The 26,514-nt window shown below is 59.4% G+C and overlaps 1 pseudogene; it reads left to right on the top strand.

Annotated features, from left to right (window-relative positions):
• The window catches only part of LOC132383703 (transforming growth factor beta-2 proprotein-like), a 54,216-nt pseudogene that overhangs the window by 26,768 nt on the left and 934 nt on the right, over positions 1-26,514 (top strand).

Below are 26,514 nucleotides of genomic sequence, written 5' to 3'. Positions count from 1 at the left end.
TGAAACTACCTCCGCACCGTCCCATTACACACTCCTGGGGTCAGACACAGAGTGAAGCTCCCTCCACACCGTCCCATCACACACTCCCGGGGTCAGACACAGGGTGAATCTCCCTCCACACCATCCCATCACACACTCCCGGGGTCAGACACAGAGTGAAGCTCCCTCCACACCGTCCCATCACACACTCCCGGGGTCAGACACAGAGTGAATCTCCCTCCACACCGTCCCATCACACACTCCCGGGGTCAGACACAGAGTGAGGCTCCCTCCACACCGTCCCATCACACACTCCCGGGGTCAGACACAGAGTGCAGCTCCCTCCACACCGTCCCATAACACACTCGCGGGGTCAGACACAGACTGAAGCTACCTCCGCACCGTCCCATCACACACTCCCGGGGTCAGACACAGAGTGAAGCTCCCTCCACACCGTCCCATCACACACTCCTGGGGTCAGACACAGAGTGAAGCTCCCTCCACACCGTCCCATCACACACTCCCGGGGTCAGACACAGGGTGAATCGCCCTCCACACCGTCCCATCACACACTCCCGGGGTCAGACACAGACTGAAGCTACCTCCGCACCGTCCCAACACACACTCCCGGGGTCAGAGACAGAGTGAAGCTCCCTCCACACCGTCCCATCACACACTCCTGGGGTCAGACACAGAGTGAATCTCCCTCCACACCGTCCCATCACACACTCCCGGGGTCAGACACAGAGTGAATCTCCCTCCACACCGTCCCATCACACACTCCCGGGGTCAGACACAGAGTGAATCTCCCTCCACACCGTCCCATCACACACTCCCGGGGTCAGACACAGAGAGAGGCTCCCTCCACACCGTCCCATCACACACTCCCGGGGTCAGACACAGAGTGAGGCTCCCCCTCCAATGTCCTGTCACACACTCCCGGGGTCAGACACAGAGTGAAGCTCCCTCCACACCGTCCCATCACACACTCCCGGGGTCAGACACAGAGTGAGGCTCCCCCTCCAATGTCCTGTCACACACTCCCGGGGTCAGACACAGAGTGAAGCTCCCTCCACACCGTCCCATCAAACACTCCCGGGGTCAGACACAGAGTGAGGCTCTCTCCACACCGTCCCATCACACACTCCCGGGGTCAGACACAGAGTGAGGCTCCCCCTCCAATGTCCTATCACACACTCCCGGGGTCAGACACAGAGTGAATCTCCCTCCACACCGTCCCATCACACACTCCCGGGGTCAGACACAGAGTGAATCTCCCTCTGCACCGTCCCATCACACACTCCCGGGGTCAGACACAGAGTGAAACTCCCTCCACACCATCCCATCACACACTCCCGGGGTCAGACATAGAGTGAAACTCCCTCCACACCATCCCATCACACACTCCCGGGGTCAGACACAGAGTGAATCTCCCTCTGCACCGTCCCATCACACACTCCCGGGGTCAGACACAGAGTGAAACTCCCTCCACACCATCCCATCACACACTCCCGGGGTCAGACATAGAGTGAAACTCCCTCCACACCATCCCATCACACACTCCCGGGGTCAGACACAGAGTGAAACTCCCTCCACACCATCCCATCACACACTCCCGGGGTCAGACACAGAGTGAAACTCCCTCCACACCATCCCATCACACACTCCCGGGGTCAGACACAGAGTGAGGCTCCCTCCACACTGTCCCATCACACATTCTGGGGTCAGACACAGAGTGAGGCTCCCTCCACACCATCCCATCACACACTCCCGGGGTCAGACACAGAGTGACGCTCCCCCTCCAATGTCCTGTCACACACTCCCGGGGTCAGACACAGAGTGAAGCTCCCTCCACACCGTCCCATCACACACTCCCGGGGTCAGACACAGAGTGAAGCTCCCACCACACCGTCCCATCACACTCTCCCGGGGTCAGACACAGAGTGACGCTCCCCCTCCAATGTCCTGTCACACACTCCCGGGGTCAGACACAGAGTGAAGCTCCCTCCACACCGTCCCATCACACACTCCCGGGGTCAGACACAGAGTGAGGCTCCCCCTCCAATGTCCTGTCACACACTCCCGGGGTCAGACACAGAGTGAAGCTCCCTCCACACCGTCCCATCAAACACTCCCGGGGTCAGACACAGAGTGAGGCTCTCTCCACACCGTCCCATCACACACTCCCGGGGTCAGACACAGAGTGAGGCTCCCCCTCCAATGTCCTGTCACACACTCCCGGGGTCAGACACAGAGTGAATCTCCCTCTACACCATCCCATCACACACTCCCGGGGTCAGACACAGAGTGAATCTCCCTCCACACCGTCCCATCACACACTCCCGGGGTCAGACACAGAGTGAAGCTCCCTCCACACCGTCCCATCACACACTCCCGGGGTCAGACACAGAGTGAATCTCCCTCCACACCGTCCCATCACACACTCCCGGGGTCAGACACAGAGTGAATCTCCCTCCACACCGTCCCATCACACACTCCCGGGGTCAGACACAGAGTGAATCTCCCTCCACACCGTCCCATCACACACTCCCAGCGTCAGACACAGAGTGAATCTCCCTCTACACCATCCCATTACACACTCCCAGGTTCAGACACAGAGTGAAGCTCCCTCCACACCGTCCCATCACACACTCCCAGGTTCAGACACAGAGTGAAGCTCCCTCCACACCGTCCCATCACACACTCCCGGGGTCAGACACAGAGTGAGGCTCCCTCCACACCGTCCCATCACACACTCCCGGGGTCAGACACAGAGTGAAGCTCCCTCCACACCGTCCCATCACACACTCCCGGGGTCAGACACAGAGTGAATCTCCCTCCACACCGTCCCATCACACACTCCCGGGGTCAGACAAAGAGTGAATCTCACTCCACACCGTCCCATCACACACTCCCGGGGTCAGACACAGAGTGAGGCTCCCTCCACACCGTCCCATCACACACTCCCGGGGTCAGACACAGAGTGAATCTCCCTCCACACCGTCCCATCACAGACTCCCGGGGTCAGACACAGAGTGAGGCTCCCTCCACACCGTCCCATCACACACTCCCGGGGTCAGACACAGAGTGAATCTCCCTCCACACCGTCCCATCACACACTCCCAGGGTCAGACACAGAGTGAATCTCCCTCCACACCGTCCCATCACACACTCCCAGGGTCAGACACAGAGTGAATCTCCCTCCGCACCGTCCCATCACACACTCCCGGGGTCAGAGACAGAGTGAAGCTCCCTCCACACCGTCCCATTACACACTCCTGGGGTCAGACACAGAGTGAAGCTCCCTCCACACCGTCCCATAACACACTCGCGGGGTCAGTCACAGACTGAAACTACCTCCGCACCGTCCCATTACACACTCCTGGGGTCAGACACAGAGTGAAGCTCCCTCCACACCGTCCCATCACACACTCCCGGGGTCAGACACAGGGTGAATCTCCCTCCACACCATCCCATCACACACTCCCGGGGTCAGACACAGAGTGAAGCTCCCTCCACACCGTCCCATCACACACTCCCGGGGTCAGACACAGAGTGAATCTCCCTCCACACCGTCCCATCACACACTCCCGGGGTCAGACACAGAGTGAGGCTCCCTCCACACCGTCCCATCACACACTCCCGGGGTCAGACACAGAGTGCAGCTCCCTCCACACCGTCCCATAACACACTCGCGGGGTCAGACACAGACTGAAGCTACCTCCGCACCGTCCCATCACACACTCCCGGGGTCAGAGACAGAGTGAAGCTCCCTCCACACCGTCCCATCACACACTCCTGGGGTCAGACACAGAGTGAAGCTCCCTCCACACCGTCCCATAACACACTCGCGGGGTCAGTCACAGACTGAAACTACCTCCGCACCGTCCCATTACACACTCCTGGGGTCAGACACAGAGTGAAGCTCCCTCCACACCGTCCCATCACACACTCCCGGGGTCAGACACAGGGTGAATCGCCCTCCACACCGTCCCATCACACACTCCCGGGGTCAGACACACACTGAAGCTACCTCCGCACCGTCCCAACACACACTCCCGGGGTCAGAGACAGAGTGAAGCTCCCTCCACACCGTCCCATCACACACTCCCGGGGTCAGACACAGAGTGAATCTCCCTCCACACCGTCCCATCACACACTCCCGGGGTCAGACACAGAGTGAGGCTCCCTCCACACCGTCCCATCACACACTCCCGGGGTCAGACACAGAGTGCAGCTCCCTCCACACCGTCCCATAACACACTCGCGGGGTCAGACACAGACTGAAGCTACCTCCGCACCGTCCCATCACACACTCCCGGGGTCAGACACAGAGTGAAGCTCCCTCCACACCGTCCCATCACACACTCCTGGGGTCAGACACAGAGTGAAGCTCCCTCCACACCGTCCCATCACACACTCCCGGGGTCAGACACAGGGTGAATCGCCCTCCACACCGTCCCATCACACACTCCCGGGGTCAGACACAGACTGAAGCTACCTCCGCACCGTCCCAACACACACTCCCGGGGTCAGAGACAGAGTGAAGCTCCCTCCACACCGTCCCATCACACACTCCTGGGGTCAGACACAGAGTGAATCTCCCTCCACACCGTCCCATCACACACTCCCGGGGTCAGACACAGAGTGAATCTCCCTCCACACCGTCCCATCACACACTCCCGGGGTCAGACACAGAGTGAATCTCCCTCCACACCGTCCCATCACACACTCCCGGGGTCAGACACAGAGAGAGGCTCCCTCCACACCGTCCCATCACACACTCCCGGGGTCAGACACAGAGTGAGGCTCCCCCTCCAATGTCCTGTCACACACTCCCGGGGTCAGACACAGAGTGAAGCTCCCTCCACACCGTCCCATCACACACTCCCGGGGTCAGACACAGAGTGAGGCTCCCCCTCCAATGTCCTGTCACACACTCCCGGGGTCAGACACAGAGTGAAGCTCCCTCCACACCGTCCCATCAAACACTCCCGGGGTCAGACACAGAGTGAGGCTCTCTCCACACCGTCCCATCACACACTCCCGGGGTCAGACACAGAGTGAGGCTCCCCCTCCAATGTCCTATCACACACTCCCGGGGTCAGACACAGAGTGAATCTCCCTCCACACCGTCCCATCACACACTCCCGGGGTCAGACACAGAGTGAATCTCCCTCTGCACCGTCCCATCACACACTCCCGGGGTCAGACACAGAGTGAAACTCCCTCCACACCATCCCATCACACACTCCCGGGGTCAGACATAGAGTGAAACTCCCTCCACACCATCCCATCACACACTCCCGGGGTCAGACACAGAGTGAATCTCCCTCTGCACCGTCCCATCACACACTCCCGGGGTCAGACACAGAGTGAAACTCCCTCCACACCATCCCATCACACACTCCCGGGGTCAGACATAGAGTGAAACTCCCTCCACACCATCCCATCACACACTCCCGGGGTCAGACACAGAGTGAAACTCCCTCCACACCATCCCATCACACACTCCCGGGGTCAGACACAGAGTGAAACTCCCTCCACACCATCCCATCACACACTCCCGGGGTCAGACACAGAGTGAGGCTCCCTCCACACTGTCCCATCACACATTCTGGGGTCAGACACAGAGTGAGGCTCCCTCCACACCATCCCATCACACACTCCCGGGGTCAGACACAGAGTGACGCTCCCCCTCCAATGTCCTGTCACACACTCCCGGGGTCAGACACAGAGTGAAGCTCCCTCCACACCGTCCCATCACACACTCCCGGGGTCAGACACAGAGTGAAGCTCCCACCACACCGTCCCATCACACTCTCCCGGGGTCAGACACAGAGTGACGCTCCCCCTCCAATGTCCTGTCACACACTCCCGGGGTCAGACACAGAGTGAAGCTCCCTCCACACCGTCCCATCACACACTCCCGGGGTCAGACACAGAGTGAGGCTCCCCCTCCAATGTCCTGTCACACACTCCCGGGGTCAGACACAGAGTGAAGCTCCCTCCACACCGTCCCATCAAACACTCCCGGGGTCAGACACAGAGTGAGGCTCTCTCCACACCGTCCCATCACACACTCCCGGGGTCAGACACAGAGTGAGGCTCCCCCTCCAATGTCCTGTCACACACTCCCGGGGTCAGACACAGAGTGAATCTCCCTCTACACCATCCCATCACACACTCCCGGGGTCAGACACAGAGTGAATCTCCCTCCACACCGTCCCATCACACACTCCCGGGGTCAGACACAGAGTGAAGCTCCCTCCACACCGTCCCATCACACACTCCCGGGGTCAGACACAGAGTGAATCTCCCTCCACACCGTCCCATCACACACTCCCGGGGTCAGACACAGAGTGAATCTCCCTCCACACCGTCCCATCACACACTCCCGGGGTCAGACACAGAGTGAATCTCCCTCCACACCGTCCCATCACACACTCCCAGCGTCAGACACAGAGTGAATCTCCCTCTACACCATCCCATTACACACTCCCAGGTTCAGACACAGAGTGAAGCTCCCTCCACACCGTCCCATCACACACTCCCAGGTTCAGACACAGAGTGAAGCTCCCTCCACACCGTCCCATCACACACTCCCGGGGTCAGACACAGAGTGAGGCTCCCTCCACACCGTCCCATCACACACTCCCGGGGTCAGACACAGAGTGAAGCTCCCTCCACACCGTCCCATCACACACTCCCGGGGTCAGACACAGAGTGAATCTCCCTCCACACCGTCCCATCACACACTCCCGGGGTCAGACAAAGAGTGAATCTCACTCCACACCGTCCCATCACACACTCCCGGGGTCAGACACAGAGTGAGGCTCCCTCCACACCGTCCCATCACACACTCCCGGGGTCAGACACAGAGTGAATCTCCCTCCACACCGTCCCATCACAGACTCCCGGGGTCAGACACAGAGTGAGGCACCCTCCACACCGTCCCATCACACACTCCCGGGGTCAGACACAGAGTGAATCTCCCTCCACACCGTCCCATCACACACTCCCAGGGTCAGACACAGAGTGAATCTCCCTCCACACCGTCCCATCACACACTCCCAGGGTCAGACACAGAGTGAATCTCCCTCCGCACCGTCCCATCACACACTCCCGGGGTCAGAGACAGAGTGAAGCTCCCTCCACACCGTCCCATTACACACTCCTGGGGTCAGACACAGAGTGAAGCTCCCTCCACACCGTCCCATAACACACTCGCGGGGTCAGTCACAGACTGAAACTACCTCCGCACCGTCCCATTACACACTCCTGGGGTCAGACACAGAGTGAAGCTCCCTCCACACCGTCCCATCACACACTCCCGGGGTCAGACACAGGGTGAATCTCCCTCCACACCATCCCATCACACACTCCCGGGGTCAGACACAGAGTGAAGCTCCCTCCACACCGTCCCATCACACACTCCCGGGGTCAGACACAGAGTGAATCTCCCTCCACACCGTCCCATCACACACTCCCGGGGTCAGACACAGAGTGAGGCTCCCTCCACACCGTCCCATCACACACTCCCGGGGTCAGACACAGAGTGCAGCTCCCTCCACACCGTCCCATAACACACTCGCGGGGTCAGACACAGACTGAAGCTACCTCCGCACCGTCCCATCACACACTCCCGGGGTCAGAGACAGAGTGAAGCTCCCTCCACACCGTCCCATCACACACTCCTGGGGTCAGACACAGAGTGAAGCTCCCTCCACACCGTCCCATAACACACTCGCGGGGTCAGTCACAGACTGAAACTACCTCCGCACCGTCCCATTACACACTCCTGGGGTCAGACACAGAGTGAAGCTCCCTCCACACCGTCCCATCACACACTCCCGGGGTCAGACACAGGGTGAATCGCCCTCCACACCGTCCCATCACACACTCCCGGGGTCAGACACACACTGAAGCTACCTCCGCACCGTCCCAACACACACTCCCGGGGTCAGAGACAGAGTGAAGCTCCCTCCACACCGTCCCATCACACACTCCTGGGGTCAGACACAGAGTGAATCTCCCTCCACACCGTCCCATCACACACTCCCGGGGTCAGACACAGAGTGAAGCTCCCTCCACACCGTCCCATCACACACTCCCGGGGTCAGACACAGAGTGAATCTCCCTCCACACCGTCCCATCACACACTCCCGGGGTCAGACAAAGAGTGAATCTCACTCCACACCGTCCCATCACACACTCCCGGGGTCAGACACAGAGTGAGGCTCCCTCCACACCGTCCCATCACACACTCCCGGGGTCAGACACAGAGTGAATCTCCCTCCACACCGTCCCATCACACACTCCCGGGGTCAGACACAGAGTGAGGCTCCCTCCACACCGTCCCATCACACACTCCCGGGGTCAGACACAGAGTGAATCTCCCTCCACACCGTCCCATCACACACTCCCAGGGTCAGACACAGAGTGAATCTCCCTCCACACCGTCCCATCACACACTCCCAGGGTCAGACACAGAGTGAATCTCCCTCCACACCGTCCCATCACACACTCCCGGGGTCAGACACAGAGTGAAGCTCCCTCCACACCGTCCCATAACACACTCGCGTGGTCAGACACAGACTGAAGCTACCTCCGCACCGTCCCATCACACACTCCCGGGGTCAGAGACAGAGTGAAGCTCCCTCCACACCGTCCCATTACACACTCCTGGGGTCAGACACAGAGTGAAGCTCCCTCCACACCGTCCCATAACACACTCGCGGGGTCAGTCACAGACTGAAACTACCTCCGCACCGTCCCATTACACACTCCTGGGGTCAGACACAGAGTGAAGCTCCCTCCACACCGTCCCATCACACACTCCCGGGGTCAGACACAGGGTGAATCTCCCTCCACACCATCCCATCACACACTCCCGGGGTCAGACACAGAGTGAAGCTCCCTCCACACCGTCCCATCACACACTCCCGGGGTCAGACACAGAGTGAATCTCCCTCCACACCGTCCCATCACACACTCCCGGGGTCAGACACAGAGTGAGGCTCCCTCCACACCGTCCCATCACACACTCCCGGGGTCAGACACAGAGTGCAGCTCCCTCCACACCGTCCCATAACACACTCGCGGGGTCAGACACAGACTGAAGCTACCTCCGCACCGTCCCATCACACACTCCCGGGGTCAGAGACAGAGTGAAGCTCCCTCCACACCGTCCCATCACACACTCCTGGGGTCAGACACAGAGTGAAGCTCCCTCCACACCGTCCCATCACACACTCCCGGGGTCAGACACAGGGTGAATCGCCCTCCACACCGTCCTATCACACACTCCCGGGGTCAGACACAGACTGAAGCTACCTCCGCACCGTCCCAACACACACTCCCGGGGTCAGAGACAGAGTGAAGCTCCCTCCACACCGTCCCATCACACACTCCTGGGGTCAGACACAGAGTGAATCTCCCTCCACACCGTCCCATCACACACTCCCGGGGTCAGACACAGAGTGAATCTCCCTCCACACCGTCCCATCACACACTCCCGGGGTCAGACACAGAGTGAATCTCCCTCCACACCGTCCCATCACACACTCCCGGGGTCAGACACAGAGAGAGGCTCCCTCCACACCGTCCCATCACACACTCCCGGGGTCAGACACAGAGTGAGGCTCCCCCTCCAATGTCCTGTCACACACTCCCGGGGTCAGACACAGAGTGAAGCTCCCTCCACACCGTCCCATCACACACTCCCGGGGTCAGACACAGAGTGAGGCTCCCCCTCCAATGTCCTGTCACACACTCCCGGGGTCAGACACAGAGTGAAGCTCCCTCCACACCGTCCCATCAAACACTCCCGGGGTCAGACACAGAGTGAGGATCTCTCCACACCGTCCCATCACACACTCCCGGGGTCAGACACAGAGTGAGGCTCCCCCTCCAATGTCCTATCACACACTCCCGGGGTCAGACACAGAGTGAATCTCCCTCCACACCGTCCCATCACACACTCCCGGGGTCAGACACAGAGTGAATCTCCCTCTGCACCGTCCCATCACACACTCCCGGGGTCAGACACAGAGTGAAACTCCCTCCACACCGTCCCATAACACACTCGCGGGGTCAGTCACAGACTGAAACTACCTCCGCACCGTCCCATTACACACTCCTGGGGTCAGACACAGAGTGAAGCTCCCTCCACACCGTCCCATCACACACTCCCGGGGTCAGACACAGGGTGAATCTCCCTCCACACCATCCCATCACACACTCCCGGGGTCAGACACAGAGTGAAGCTCCCTCCACACCGTCCCATCACACACTCCCGGGGTCAGACACAGAGTGAATCTCCCTCCACACCGTCCCATCACACACTCCCGGGGTCAGACACAGAGTGAGGCTCCCTCCACACCGTCCCATCACACACTCCCGGGGTCAGACACAGAGTGCAGCTCCCTCCACACCGTCCCATAACACACTCGCGGGGTCAGACACAGACTGAAGCTACCTCCGCACCGTCCCATCACACACTCCCGGGGTCAGAGACAGAGTGAAGCTCCCTCCACACCGTCCCATCACACACTCCTGGGGTCAGACACAGAGTGAAGCTCCCTCCACACCGTCCCATCACACACTCCCGGGGTCAGACACAGGGTGAATCGCCCTCCACACCGTCCCATCACACACTCCCGGGGTCAGACACAGACTGAAGCTACCTCCGCACCGTCCCAACACACACTCCCGGGGTCAGAGACAGAGTGAAGCTCCCTCCACACCGTCCCATCACACACTCCTGGGGTCAGACACAGAGTGAATCTCCCTCCACACCGTCCCATCACACACTCCCGGGGTCAGACACAGAGTGAATCTCCCTCCACACCGTCCCATCACACACTCCCGGGGTCAGACACAGAGTGAATCTCCCTCCACACCGTCCCATCACAAACTCCCGGGGTCAGACACAGAGAGAGGCTCCCTCCACACCGTCCCATCACACACTCCCGGGGTCAGACACAGAGTGAGGCTCCCCCTCCAATGTCCTGTCACACACTCCCGGGGTCAGACACAGAGTGAAGCTCCCTCCACACCGTCCCATCACACACTCCCGGGGTCAGACACAGAGTGAGGCTCCCCCTCCAATGTCCTGTCACACACTCCCGGGGTCAGACACAGAGTGAAGCTCCCTCCACACCGTCCCATCAAACACTCCCGGGGTCAGACACAGAGTGAGGATCTCTCCACACCGTCCCATCACACACTCCCGGGGTCAGACACAGAGTGAGGCTCCCCCTCCAATGTCCTATCACACACTCCCGGGGTCAGACACAGAGTGAATCTCCCTCCACACCGTCCCATCACACACTCCCGGGGTCAGACACAGAGTGAATCTCCCTCTGCACCGTCCCATCACACACTCCCGGGGTCAGACACAGAGTGAAACTCCCTCCACACCATCCCATCACACACTCCCGGGGTCAGACACAGAGTGAAACTCCCTCCACACCATCCCATCACACACTCCCGGGGTCAGACACAGAGTGAATCTCCCTCTGCACCGTCCCATCACACACTCCCGGGGTCAGACACAGAGTGAAACTCCCTCCACACCATCCCATCACACACTCCCGGGGTCAGACATAGAGTGAAACTCCCTCCACACCATCCCATCACACACTCCCGGGGTCAGACACAGAGTGAAACTCCCTCCACACCATCCCATCACACACTCCCGGGGTCAGACACAGAGTGAAACTCCCTCCACACCATCCCATCACACACTCCCGGGGTCAGACACAGAGTGAGGCTCCCTCCACACTGTCCCATCACACATTCTGGGGTCAGACACAGAGTGAGGCTCCCTCCACACCGTCCCATCACACACTCCAGGGGTCAGACACAGAGTGACGCTCCCCCTCCAATGTCCTGTCACACACTCCCGGGGTCAGACACAGAGTGAAGCTCCCTCCACACCGTCCCATCACACACTCCCGGGGTCAGACACAGAGTGAAGCTCCCTCCACACCGTCCCATCACACTCTCCCGGGGTCAGACACAGAGTGACGCTCCCCCTCCAATGTCCTGTCACACACTCCCGGGGTCAGACACAGAGTGAAGCTCCCTCCACACCGTCCCATCACACACTCCCGGGGTCAGACACAGAGTGAGGCTCCCCCTCCAATGTCCTGTCACACACTCCCGGGGTCAGACACAGAGTGAAGCTCCCTCCACACCGTCCCATCAAACACTCCCGGGGTCAGACACAGAGTGAGGCTCTCTCCACACCGTCCCATCACACACTCCCGGGGTCAGACACAGAGTGAGGCTCCCCCTCCAATGTCCTGTCACGCACTCCCGGGGTCAGACACAGAGTGAATCTCCCTCTACACCATCCCATCACACACTCCCGGGGTCAGACACAGAGTGAATCTCCCTCCACACCGTCCCATCACACACTCCCGGGGTCAGACACAGAGTGAATCTCCCTCCACACCGTCCCATCACACACTCCCGGGGTCAGACACAGAGTGAATCTCCCTCTGCACCGTCCCATCACACACTCCCGGGATCAGACACAGAGTGAAACTCCCTCCACACCATCCCATCACACACTCCCAGTGTCAGACACAGAGTGAAACTCCCTCCACACCATCCCATCACACACTCCCGGGGTCAGACACAGAGTGAAACTCCCTCCACACCATCCCATCACACACTCCCGGGGTCAGACACAGAGTGAAACTCCCTCCACACCATCCCATCACACACTCCCGGGGTCAGACACAGAGTGAGGCTCCCTCCACACTGTCCCATCACACATTCTGGGGTCAGACACAGAGTGAGGCTCCCTCCACACCGTCCCATCACACACTCCCGGGGTCAGACACAGAGTGACGCTCCCCCTCCAATGTCCTGTCACACACTCCCGGGGTCAGACACAGAGTGACGCTCCCCCTCCAATGTCCTGTCACACACTCCCGGGGTCAGACACAGAGTGAAGCTCCCTCCACACCGTCCCATCACACACTCCCGGGGTCAGACACAGAGTGAAGCTCCCTCCACACCGTCCCATCACACACTCCCGGGGTCAGACACAGAGTGACGCTCCCCCTCCAATGTCCTGTCACACACTCCCGGGGTCAGATACAGAGTGAAGCTCCCTCCACACCGTCCCATCACACACTCCCGGGGTCAGACACAGAGTGAAGCTCCCTCCACACCGTCCCATCACACACTCCCAGGGTCAGACACAGAGTGAATCTCCCTCCACACCGTCCCATCACACACTCCCGGGGTCAGACACAGAGAGAGGCTCCCTCCACACCGTCCCATCACACACTCCCGGGGTCAGACACAGAGTGAGGCTCCCCCTCCAATGTCCTGTCACACACTCCCGGGGTCAGACACAGAGTGAAGCTCCCTCCACACCGTCCCATCACACACTCCCGGGGTCAGACACAGAGTGAGGCTCCCCCTCCAATGTCCTGTCACACACTCCCGGGGTCAGACACAGAGTGAAGCTCCCTCCACACCGTCCCATCAAACACTCCCGGGGTCAGACACAGAGTGAGGCTCTCTCCACACCGTCCCATCACACACTCCCGGGGTCAGACACAGAGTGAGGCTCCCCCTCCAATGTCCTATCACACACTCCCGGGGTCAGACACAGAGTGAATCTCCCTCCACACCGTCCCATCACACACTCCCGGGGTCAGACACAGAGTGAATCTCCCTCTGCACCGTCCCATCACACACTCCCGGGGTCAGACACAGAGTGAAACTCCCTCCACACCATCCCATCACACACTCCCGGGGTCAGACATAGAGTGAAACTCCCTCCACACCATCCCATCACACACTCCCGGGGTCAGACACAGAGTGAATCTCCCTCTGCACCGTCCCATCACACACTCCCGGGGTCAGACACAGAGTGAAACTCCCTCCACACCATCCCATCACACACTCCCGGGGTCAGACATAGAGTGAAACTCCCTCCACACCATCCCATCACACACTCCCGGGGTCAGACACAGAGTGAAACTCCCTCCACACCATCCCATCACACACTCCCGGGGTCAGACACAGAGTGAAACTCCCTCCACACCATCCCATCACACACTCCCGGGGTCAGACACAGAGTGAGGCTCCCTCCACACTGTCCCATCACACATTCTGGGGTCAGACACAGAGTGAGGCTCCCTCCACACCATCCCATCACACACTCCCGGGGTCAGACACAGAGTGACGCTCCCCCTCCAATGTCCTGTCACACACTCCCGGGGTCAGACACAGAGTGAAGCTCCCTCCACACCGTCCCATCACACACTCCCGGGGTCAGACACAGAGTGAAGCTCCCACCACACCGTCCCATCACACTCTCCCGGGGTCAGACACAGAGTGACGCTCCCCCTCCAATGTCCTGTCACACACTCCCGGGGTCAGACACAGAGTGAAGCTCCCTCCACACCGTCCCATCACACACTCCCGGGGTCAGACACAGAGTGAGGCTCCCCCTCCAATGTCCTGTCACACACTCCCGGGGTCAGACACAGAGTGAAGCTCCCTCCACACCGTCCCATCAAACACTCCCGGGGTCAGACACAGAGTGAGGCTCTCTCCACACCGTCCCATCACACACTCCCGGGGTCAGACACAGAGTGAGGCTCCCCCTCCAATGTCCTGTCACACACTCCCGGGGTCAGACACAGAGTGAATCTCCCTCTACACCATCCCATCACACACTCCCGGGGTCAGACACAGAGTGAATCTCCCTCCACACCGTCCCATCACACACTCCCGGGGTCAGACACAGAGTGAAGCTCCCTCCACACCGTCCCATCACACACTCCCGGGGTCAGACACAGAGTGAATCTCCCTCCACACCGTCCCATCACACACTCCCGGGGTCAGACACAGAGTGAATCTCCCTCCACACCGTCCCATCACACACTCCCGGGGTCAGACACAGAGTGAATCTCCCTCCACACCGTCCCATCACACACTCCCAGCGTCAGACACAGAGTGAATCTCCCTCTACACCATCCCATTACACACTCCCAGGTTCAGACACAGAGTGAAGCTCCCTCCACACCGTCCCATCACACACTCCCAGGTTCAGACACAGAGTGAAGCTCCCTCCACACCGTCCCATCACACACTCCCGGGGTCAGACACAGAGTGAGGCTCCCTCCACACCGTCCCATCACACACTCCCGGGGTCAGACACAGAGTGAAGCTCCCTCCACACCGTCCCATCACACACTCCCGGGGTCAGACACAGAGTGAATCTCCCTCCACACCGTCCCATCACACACTCCCGGGGTCAGACAAAGAGTGAATCTCACTCCACACCGTCCCATCACACACTCCCGGGGTCAGACACAGAGTGAGGCTCCCTCCACACCGTCCCATCACACACTCCCGGGGTCAGACACAGAGTGAATCTCCCTCCACACCGTCCCATCACAGACTCCCGGGGTCAGACACAGAGTGAGGCTCCCTCCACACCGTCCCATCACACACTCCCGGGGTCAGACACAGAGTGAATCTCCCTCCACACCGTCCCATCACACACTCCCAGGGTCAGACACAGAGTGAATCTCCCTCCACACCGTCCCATCACACACTCCCAGGGTCAGACACAGAGTGAATCTCCCTCCGCACCGTCCCATCACACACTCCCGGGGTCAGAGACAGAGTGAAGCTCCCTCCACACCGTCCCATTACACACTCCCGGGGTCAGAGACAGAGTGAAGCTCCCTCCACACCGTCCCATTACACACTCCTGGGGTCAGACACAGAGTGAAGCTCCCTCCACACCGTCCCATAACACACTCGCGGGGTCAGTCACAGAGTGAAGCTCCCTCCACACCGTCCCATCACACACTCCCGGGGTCAGACACAGGGTGAATCTCCCTCCACACCATCCCATCACACACTCCCGGGGTCAGACACAGAGTGAAGCTCCCTCCACACCGTCCCATCACACACTCCCGGGGTCAGACACAGAGTGAATCTCCCTCCACACCGTCCCATCACACACTCCCGGGGTCAGACACAGAGTGAGGCTCCCTCCACACCGTCCCATCACACACTCCCGGGGTCAGACACAGAGTGCAGCTCCCTCCACACCGTCCCATAACACACTCGCGGGGTCAGACACAGACTGAAGCTACCTCCGCACCGTCCCATCACACACTCCCGGGGTCAGAGACAGAGTGAAGCTCCCTCCACACCGTCCCATCACACACTCCTGGGGTCAGACACAGAGTGAAGCTCCCTCCACACCGTCCCATAACACACTCGCGGGGTCAGTCACAGACTGAAACTACCTCCGCACCGTCCCATTACACACTCCTGGGGTCAGACACAGAGTGAAGCTCCCTCCACACCGTCCCATCACACACTCCCGGGGTCAGACACAGGGTGAATCGCCCTCCACACCGTCCCATCACACACTCCCGGGGTCAGACACACACTGAAGCTACCTCCGCACCGTCCCAACACACACTCCCGGGGTCAGAGACAGAGTGAAGCTCCCTCCACACCGTCCCATCACACACTCCTGGGGTCAGACACAGAGTGAATCTCCCTCCACACCGTCCCATCACACACTCCCGGGGTCAGACACAGAGTGAAGCTCCCTCCACACCGTCCCATCACACACTCCCGGGGTCAGACACAGAGTGAATCTCCCTCCACACCGTCCCATCACACACTCCCGGGGTCAGACAAAGAGTGAATCTCACTCCACACCGTCCCATCACACACTCCCGGGGTCAGACACAGAGTGAGGCTCCCTCCACACCGTCCCATCACACACTCCCGGGGTCAGACACAGAGTGAATCTCCCTCCACACCGTCCCATCACACACTCCCGGGGTCAGACACAGAGTGAGGCTCCCTCCACACCGTCCCATCACACACTCCCGGGGTCAGACACAGAGTGAATCTCCCTCCACACCGTCCCATCACACACTCCCAGGGTCAGACACAGAGTGAATCTCCCTCCACACCGTCCCATCACACACTCCCAGGGTCAGACACAGAGTGAATCTCCCTCCACACCGTCCCATCACACACTCCCGGGGTCAGACACAGAGTGAAGCTCCCTCCACACCGTCCCATAACACACTCGCGTGGTCAGACACAGACTGAAGCTACCTCCGCACCGTCCCATCACACACTCCCGGGGTCAGAGACAGAGTGAAGCTCCCTCCACACCGTCCCATTACACACTCCTGGGGTCAGACACAGAGTGAAGCTCCCTCCACACCGTCCCATAACACACTCGCGGGGTCAGTCACAGACTGAAACTACCTCCGCACCGTCCCATTACACACTCCTGGGGTCAGACACAGGGTGAATCTCCCTCCACACCGTCCCATCACACACTCCCGGGGTCAGACACAGAGTGAATCTCCCTCCACACCGTCCCATCACACACTCCCGGGGTCAGACACAGAGTGAGGCTCCCTCCACACCGTCCCATCACACACTCCCGGGGTCAGACACAGAGTGCAGCTCCCTCCACACCGTCCCATAACACACTCGCGGGGTCAGACACAGACTGAAGCTACCTCCGCACCGTCCCATCACACACTCCCGGGGTCAGAGACAGAGTGAAGCTCCCTCCACACCGTCCCATCACACACTCCTGGGGTCAGACACAGAGTGAAGCTCCCTCCACACCGTCCCATCACACACTCCCGGGGTCAGACACAGGGTGAATCGCCCTCCACACCGTCCCATCACACACTCCCGGGGTCAGACACAGACTGAAGCTACCTCCGCACCGTCCCAACACACACTCCCGGGGTCAGAGACAGAGTGAAGCTCCCTCCACACCGTCCCATCACACACTCCTGGGGTCAGACACAGAGTGAATCTCCCTCCACACCGTCCCATCACACACTCCCGGGGTCAGACACAGAGTGAATCTCCCTCCACACCGTCCCATCACACACTCCCGGGGTCAGACACAGAGTGAATCTCCCTCCACACCGTCCCATCACACACTCCCGGGGTCAGACACAGAGAGAGGCTCCCTCCACACCGTCCCATCACACACTCCCGGGGTCAGACACAGAGTGAGGCTCCCCCTCCAATGTCCTGTCACACACTCCCGGGGTCAGACACAGAGTGAAGCTCCCTCCACACCGTCCCATCACACACTCCCGGGGTCAGACACAGAGTGAGGCTCCCCCTCCAATGTCCTGTCACACACTCCCGGGGTCAGACACAGAGTGAAGCTCCCTCCACACCGTCCCATCAAACACTCCCGGGGTCAGACACAGAGTGAGGATCTCTCCACACCGTCCCATCACACACTCCCGGGGTCAGACACAGAGTGAGGCTCCCCCTCCAATGTCCTATCACACACTCCCGGGGTCAGACACAGAGTGAATCTCCCTCCACACCGTCCCATCACACACTCCCGGGGTCAGACACAGAGTGAATCTCCCTCTGCACCGTCCCATCACACACTCCCGGGGTCAGACACAGAGTGAAACTCCCTCCACACCGTCCCATAACACACTCGCGGGGTCAGTCACAGACTGAAACTACCTCCGCACCGTCCCATTACACACTCCTGGGGTCAGACACAGAGTGAAGCTCCCTCCACACCGTCCCATCACACACTCCCGGGGTCAGACACAGGGTGAATCTCCCTCCACACCATCCCATCACACACTCCCGGGGTCAGACACAGAGTGAAGCTCCCTCCACACCGTCCCATCACACACTCCCGGGGTCAGACACAGAGTGAATCTCCCTCCACACCGTCCCATCACACACTCCCGGGGTCAGACACAGAGTGAGGCTCCCTCCACACCGTCCCATCACACACTCCCGGGGTCAGACACAGAGTGCAGCTCCCTCCACACCGTCCCATAACACACTCGCGGGGTCAGACACAGACTGAAGCTACCTCCGCACCGTCCCATCACACACTCCCGGGGTCAGAGACAGAGTGAAGCTCCCTCCACACCGTCCCATCACACACTCCTGGGGTCAGACACAGAGTGAAGCTCCCTCCACACCGTCCCATCACACACTCCCGGGGTCAGACACAGGGTGAATCGCCCTCCACACCGTCCCATCACACACTCCCGGGGTCAGACACAGACTGAAGCTACCTCCGCACCGTCCCAACACACACTCCCGGGGTCAGAGACAGAGTGAAGCTCCCTCCACACCGTCCCATCACACACTCCTGGGGTCAGACACAGAGTGAATCTCCCTCCACACCGTCCCATCACACACTCCCGGGGTCAGACACAGAGTGAATCTCCCTCCACACCGTCCCATCACACACTCCCGGGGTCAGACACAGAGTGAATCTCCCTCCACACCGTCCCATCACACACTCCCGGGGTCAGACACAGAGAGAGGCTCCCTCCACACCGTCCCATCACACACTCCCGGGGTCAGACACAGAGTGAGGCTCCCCCTCCAATGTCCTGTCACACACTCCCGGGGTCAGACACAGAGTGAAGCTCCCTCCACACCGTCCCATCACACACTCCCGGGGTCAGACACAGAGTGAGGCTCCCCCTCCAATGTCCTGTCACACACTCCCGGGGTCAGACACAGAGTGAAGCTCCCTCCACACCGTCCCATCAAACACTCCCGGGGTCAGACACAGAGTGAGGATCTCTCCACACCGTCCCATCACACACTCCCGGGGTCAGACACAGAGTGAGGCTCCCCCTCCAATGTCCTATCACACACTCCCGGGGTCAGACACAGAGTGAATCTCCCTCCACACCGTCCCATCACACACTCCCGGGGTCAGACACAGAGTGAATCTCCCTCTGCACCGTCCCATCACACACTCCCGGGGTCAGACACAGAGTGAAACTCCCTCCACACCATCCCATCACACACTCCCGGGGTCAGACACAGAGTGAAACTCCCTCCACACCATCCCATCACACACTCCCGGGGTCAGACACAGAGTGAATCTCCCTCTGCACCGTCCCATCACACACTCCCGGGGTCAGACACAGAGTGAAACTCCCTCCACACCATCCCATCACACACTCCCGGGGTCAGACATAGAGTGAAACTCCCTCCACACCATCCCATCACACACTCCCGGGGTCAGACACAGAGTGAAACTCCCTCCACACCATCCCATCACACACTCCCGGGGTCAGACACAGAGTGAAACTCCCTCCACACCATCCCATCACACACTCCCGGGGTCAGACACAGAGTGAGGCTCCCTCCACACTGTCCCATCACACATTCTGGGGTCAGACACAGAGTGAGGCTCCCTCCACACCGTCCCATCACACACTCCCGGGGTCAGACACAGAGTGACGCTCCCCCTCCAATGTCCTGTCACACACTCCCGGGGTCAGACACAGAGTGAAGCTCCCTCCACACCGTCCCATCACACACTCCCGGGGTCAGACACAGAGTGAAGCTCCCTCCACACCGTCCCATCACACTCTCCCGGGGTCAGACACAGAGTGACGCTCCCCCTCCAATGTCCTGTCACACACTCCCGGGGTCAGACACAGAGTGAAGCTCCCTCCACACCGTCCCATCACACACTCCCGGGGTCAGACACAGAGTGAGGCTCCCCCTCCAATGTCCTGTCACACACTCCCGGGGTCAGACACAGAGTGAAGCTCCCTCCACACCGTCCCATCAAACACTCCCGGGGTCAGACACAGAGTGAGGCTCTCTCCACACCGTCCCATCACACACTCCCGGGGTCAGACACAGAGTGAGGCTCCCCCTCCAATGTCCTGTCACACACTCCCGGGGTCAGACACAGAGTGAATCTCCCTCTACACCATCCCATCACACACTCCCGGGGTCAGACACAGAGTGAATCTCCCTCAACACCGTCCCATCACACACTCCCGGGGTCAGACACAGAGTGAATCTCCCTCCACACCGTCCCATCACACACTCCCGGGGTCAGACACAGAGTGAATCTCCCTCTGCACCGTCCCATCACACACTCCCGGGATCAGACACAGAGTGAAACTCCCTCCACACCATCCCATCACACACTCCCGGTGTCAGACACAGAGTGAAACTCCCTCCACACCATCCCATCACACACTCCCGGGGTCAGACACAGAGTGAAACTCCCTCCACACCATCCCATCACACACTCCCGGGGTCAGACACAGAGTGAAACTCCCTCCACACCATCCCATCACACACTCCCGGGGTCAGACACAGAGTGAGGCTCCCTCCACACTGTCCCATCACACATTCTGGGGTCAGACACAGAGTGAGGCTCCCTCCACACCGTCCCATCACACACTCCCGGGGTCAGACACAGAGTGACGCTCCCCCTCCAATGTCCTGTCACACACTCCCGGGGTCAGACACAGAGTGACGCTCCCCCTCCAATGTCCTGTCACACACTCCCGGGGTCAGACACAGAGTGAAGCTCCCTCCACACCGTCCCATCACACACTCCCGGGGTCAGACACAGAGTGAAGCTCCCTCCACACCGTCCCATCACACACTCCCGGGGTCAGACACAGAGTGACGCTCCCCCTCCAATGTCCTGTCACACACTCCCGGGGTCAGATACAGAGTGAAGCTCCCTCCACACCGTCCCATCACACACTCCCGGGGTCAGACACAGAGTGAAGCTCCCTCCACACCGTCCCATCACACACTCCCAGGGTCAGACACAGAGTGAATCTCCCTCCACACCGTCCCATCACACACTCCCGGGGTCAGACACAGAGTGAATCTCCCTCCACACCGTCCCATCACGCACTCCCGGGGTCAGACACAGAGTGAATCTCCCTCCACACCGTCCCATCACACACTCCCGGGGTCAGACACAGAGTGAAGCTCCCTCCGCACCATCCCATCACACACTCCCGGGGTCAGACACAGAGTGAAGCTCCCTCCGCACCATCCCATCACACACTCCCGGGGTCAGACACAGAGTGAATCTCCCTCCACACCGTCCCATCACACACTCCCGGGTTCAGACACAGAGTGAAGCTCCCTCCACACCGTCCCATCACACACTCCCGGGGTCAGACACAGACTGAAGCTCCCTCCACACCGTCCCATCACACACTCCCGGGGTCAGACACAGAGTGAATCTCCCTCCACACCGTCCCATCACACACTCACGGGGTCAGACACAGAGTGAGGCTCCCCCTCCAATGTCCTGTCACACACTCCCGGGGTCAGACACAGAGTGAGGCTCCCCCTCCAATGTCCTGTCACACAATGTACTTGGAACAGTGGAGCACAACATCTGTGCTGAATCCAGCAACGCCTCTCATATTCCTAGATACCTCTCTCGGCTCTCCCCTCAGCCTCTGTCATTCCAGAGAGCTCGGCCCGAGTTTCTCCACCTCTCCTGCCCTCATACCACTTCTCCAGAGCCTCTATACCCTCCCTGCGCTGGGGTGACCAGAACTGGGTACCGTACTCCACGCGCGACCCCACGAAGTGATGATGCTGACGCCACGTGGCCCCTGCCCTAGCCAGCCGGCGCGAGTTGGGCCCAAGTTCAAAGTACTTTATTATCAAAGGACATACAGGTCACCCATGCAACCCTCGTGTTCTTTTTCTCGCGGGCCGTACTCAATAAATCTGTAGAATAATAGCCACAACAGAATCCAGAGTTCAAGCAGAACGCAACAAACTGCGTCAATACGAAAAGAAAGAAATAATTTTAATGGAAAAATGAGTCATAAATATTGAGAACACAAGATGAGGGGTCCTTGAAAGTGAGTCCAGAGGCTGTGGGAACATCTCAGTAGACGGGCAAGTGAAGTTATCCCCTTTGGTTCAGGAGCCTGGTGGTTGAGGGGTGGTAACTGTTCCTGAACCTGGTGGTGTGAGTCTTGAGGCTCCTGTACCTCCTTCCTGATGGTTGAGGGGTGGTAACTGTTCCTGAACCTGGTGGTGTGAGTCCTGAGGCTCCTGTACCTCCTTCCTGATGGTTGAGGGGTGGTAACTGTTCCTGAACCTGGTGGTGTGAGTCCTGAGGCTCCTGTACCTCCTTCCTGATGGTTGAGGGGTGGTAACTGTTCCTGAACCTGGTGGTGTGAGTCCTGAGGCTCCTGTACCTCCTTCCTGATGGTTGAGGGGTGGTAACTGTTCCTGAACCTGGTGGTGTGAGTCCTGAGGCTCCTGTACCTCCTTCCTGATGGTTGAGGGGTGGTAACTGTTCCTGAACCTGGTGGTGTGAGTCCTGAGGCTCCTGTACCTCCTTCCTGATGGTTGAGGGGTGGTAACTGTCCCTGAACCTGGTGGTGCAAGTCCTGAGGCTCCTTTACCTCCTTCCTGATGGTTGGGGGGTGGTAACTGTCCCTGAACCTGGTGGTGCAAGTCCTGAGGCTCCTTTACCTCCTTCCTGATGGTTGAGGGCTGGTAACTGTTCCTGAACCTGGTGGCGCGAGTCCTGAGGCTCCTGAACCTTCTACCTGATGGTTGAGGGGTGGTAACTGTTCCTGAACCTGGTGGTGTGAATCCTGAGGCTCCTGTACCTTCGACCTGATGGTTGAGGGATGGTAACTGTTCCTGAACCTGGTGGTGTGGGACCTGATGGTCGAGGGGTGATAACTGTCCCTGAACCTGGTGGTGTGCGACCTGATGGTTGAGGGGTGATAACTGTTCCTGAACCTGGTGGTGTGGGACCTGACGGTCGAGGGGTGATAACTGTCCCTGAACCTGGTGGTGTGGGACCTGATGGTTGAGGGGTGATAACTGTCCCTGAACCTGGTGGTGCGAGTCCTGAGGCTCCTGTACCTTCTACCTGATGGTTGAGGGATGGTAACTGTTCCTGAATCTGGTGGTGTGGGACCTGATGGTCGAGGGGTGATAACTGTCCCTGAACCTGGTGGTGTGGGACCTGATGGTCGAGAGTTGATAACAGTCCCTGAACCTGGTGGTGTGGGACCTGATGGTTGAGGGGTGATAACTGTCCCTGAACCTGGTGGTGTGCGACCTGATGGTTGAGGGGTGATAACTGTCCCTGAACCTGGTGGTGTGCGACCTGATGGTTGAGGGGTGATAACTGTTCCTGAACCTGGTGGTGTGGGACCTGATGGTTGTGGGGTGATAACTGTCCCTGAACCTGGTGGTGTGGGACCTGATGGTAGAGGGGTGATAACTGTCCCTGAACCTGGTGGTGTGGGACCTGATGGTTGTGGGGTGATAACTGTCCCTGAACCTGGTGCTGTGCGACCTGATGGTTGAGGGGTGATAACTGTTCCTGAACCTGGTGGTGTGGGACCTGACGGTCGAGGGGTGATAACTGTCCCTGAACCTGGTGGTGTGGGACCTGATGGTCGAGAGTTGATAACTGTCCCTGAACCTGGTGGTGAGGGACCTGATGGTTGAGGGGTGATAACTGTCCCTGAACCTGGTGGTGTGGGACCTGATGGTTGAGGGGTGATAACTGTCCCTGAACCTGGTGGTGTGGGACCTGACGGTCGAGGGGTGGTAATTGTCCCTGAACCTGGTGGTGTGGGACCTGATGGTCGAAGGGTGATAACTGTCCCTGAACCTGGTGGTGTGGGTCCTGACGGTCGAGGGGTGATAACTGTCCCTGAACCTGGTGGTGTGGGACCTGATGGTCGAGGGGTGATGACTGTCCCTGAACCTGGTGGTGTGGGACCTGATGGTCGAGGGGTGATAACTGTCCCTGAACCTGGTGGTGTGGGACCTGACGGTTGAGGGGTGATAACTGTCCCTGAACCTGGTGGTGTGGGACCTGATGGTCGAGGGGTGATAACTGTCCCTGAACCTGGTGGTGTGGGACCTGACGGTTGAGGGGTGATAACTGTCCCTGAACCTGGTGGTGTGGGACCTGATGGTCGAGGGGTGATAACTGTCCCTGAACCTGGTGGTGTGGGACCTGACGGTTGATAACTGTCCCTGAACCTGGTGGTGTGGGACCTGATGGTTGAGGGGTGATAACTGTCCCTGAACCTGGAGGTGTGGGACCTGATGGTCGAGGGGTGATAACTGTCCCTGAACCTGGTTGTGTGGGACCTGATGGTCGAGGGGTGATAACTGTCCCTGAACCTGGTGGTGTGGGACCTGACGGTTGATAACTGTCCCTGAACCTGGTGGTGTGGGACCTGATGGTTGAGGGGTGATAACTGTCCCTGAACCTGGAGGTGTGGGACCTGATGGTTGAGGGGTGATAACTGTCCCTGAACCTGGTTGTGTGGGACCTGACGGTCGAGTGGTGATAACTGTCTCTGAACCTGGTGCTGTGGGACCTGATGGTTGAGGGGTGATAACTGTCCCTGAACCTGGTGGTGTGGGACCTGATGGTTGAGGGGTGATAACTGTCCCTGAACCTGGTGGTGTGGGACCTGATGGTTGAGGGGTGATAACTGTCCCTGAACCTGGTGGTGTGGGACCTGAGGCTCTTGTACCTTCTTCTTAATGGCAGGACTGACCAGCAAGATCCCACTGTCTGTGGCAGCCCCCTGTGGGGTGGGAGGAGGGAGGCCGCAGTCTCGAGTGCTAAACTGGGATGCAGAGCCATTCGAGAATCATTGCGGGCTGGGACGGCGTCTGGGAATCAGGGGAGAGCTCGCACCAGGAGGAGGTGGCGGGGTGGTGAGGGGTGAGATGCTGCTCCCAACAAAAAAACCCACAGACTCACAGCACAGTGACTGTGAGGGCATTCGGCCCCTTCGAGCCCATGCTGGCCCGGTGTGAAAAGGACCCGCGAATTGCCGCACATACTGGCCCAGTTACCCGTTAAGGCCCTCTCCTCCCCAATTATAAAAGCTCCAGCCCCCAACTGGGGGAAATTCCGCATTCACATGGTGTAGAAAGAGGCCATTCGGGGCATTGTGGCTGTACTAGCTCGTAGTGCTCATTTCCATTTCAATATTCTCCTCGGATCTTTATCCAATCGCCTTCCTCCTCTGTGCCCCCGGTCTTTGACTCCTCCTCCCTCGTTCCTCAGCCCCTCCCCACCTCCCTCTCCCCCGCCCGCACCCTTCAGCACTGTAACTCCCTCATGCTCCCCCTGCCCACCCCCTGAGGAGAACAGGCCCAGCGTCCACGGACCTGAAGCCCCTCCCAACCAGGGACATCGTGGCACCCCTCCTTCCCCCCCCCCCCCTCGTTCCCGGCTCCCGGAACAGCGGTCCGTCCATGGTCAAGGGTCGCTACGACACGCCGTGGTCCGCGCCTTCGCTTCCCGGCGAGCTTTGTAGCCCCTTCTCAACCTGCCCTGTCTGATGCCCCCCCTCCAACCCCCCGGTAGAATCGCGCCCTCCCACAGTCCGAACGATCAGACACCTAACGCACCCCAGCACTAACCTGCATTTGCCACCCCTCTGCCCATCTCCGGCTCTATTCATCTGTACAGTTCCAGATGCCCCTTGTGGAGGCTTCAGAGAGGAGGGTGCGGGGCAAAAGAAGTTTATACTGTGGACTAGAGCCACAGGGAGAGGATATACGAACTAGGGCCGTTTTCTCCTGAGTGTCAGAGGCTGAGTGAAAACCTGATAGAAGCTTTTAACGTTGTGAAAAGCTCTGAGGACGCAGACAGGACATTTCCTTCTTCCTTGGGGAGAAATGTCGAGG

Source organism: Hypanus sabinus, chromosome 31 (assembly GCF_030144855.1).
Source record: "Hypanus sabinus isolate sHypSab1 chromosome 31, sHypSab1.hap1, whole genome shotgun sequence".
In the NCBI taxonomy this organism is placed as follows: domain Eukaryota; kingdom Metazoa; phylum Chordata; class Chondrichthyes; order Myliobatiformes; family Dasyatidae; genus Hypanus; species Hypanus sabinus.
Note: the sequence above shows the minus strand (reverse complement) of the source record. Positions and strands in the feature narration are given on the sequence as shown.